At 63.5% G+C, this 397-nt stretch overlaps 1 protein-coding gene across 1 annotated transcript in view; it reads left to right on the forward strand.

Annotated features, from left to right (window-relative positions):
* The first annotated feature begins 6 nt into the window (after positions 1-6).
* HSPA8 (heat shock protein family A (Hsp70) member 8) overlaps positions 7-397 on the forward strand; it is a 5,089-nt gene continuing 4,698 nt past the window's right edge. The window contains exon 1 of the mRNA XM_008636905.1: positions 7-79. The gene's annotated coding sequence lies outside the window, so the exon portion shown is untranslated. The remainder of the gene's footprint in view (positions 80-397) is intronic.

Below are 397 nucleotides of genomic sequence, written 5' to 3' on the forward strand. Positions count from 1 at the left end.
GGGCGCGGGGCATTGATCGAGCCGGAGCCGGGTTGGGGTCCTGTACTGTGGGGGAACGAGAGACCGGGCCGGACTGCGGGTAACGGGGCTGGGCGGAGGGCACGGGGAGGGTGTGCGGGAGTGCAGCTACCTTGGAATGGCGTAGGGAGGGTGCCGGAGGAAGCTCTGGGGTGGCTGGGGAAAGGCGGGGGGCACTCCTGGGTGGTTTTGTGTCCTCAGGGACCGTCCCGCTGCGGGGATAGGGAGGGAATGTTAAATACAGAGCCGTTTTTCGCTGCTGCGGTAGTTTTTTTTAATCCCGGCTTTTGCGCGTTTGTCTCCTAAATCTGATCTGCTGCGGGAGGTGGGGCGGAGCGGAGACTCGGTTCTTTTCCCCTGCCCCCCTTAGTCTCTGCTG

Source organism: Corvus brachyrhynchos, unplaced genomic scaffold (genome assembly GCF_000691975.1).
Source record: "Corvus brachyrhynchos isolate BGI_N302 unplaced genomic scaffold, ASM69197v1 scaffold46, whole genome shotgun sequence".
NCBI lineage: Eukaryota > Metazoa > Chordata > Aves > Passeriformes > Corvidae > Corvus > Corvus brachyrhynchos.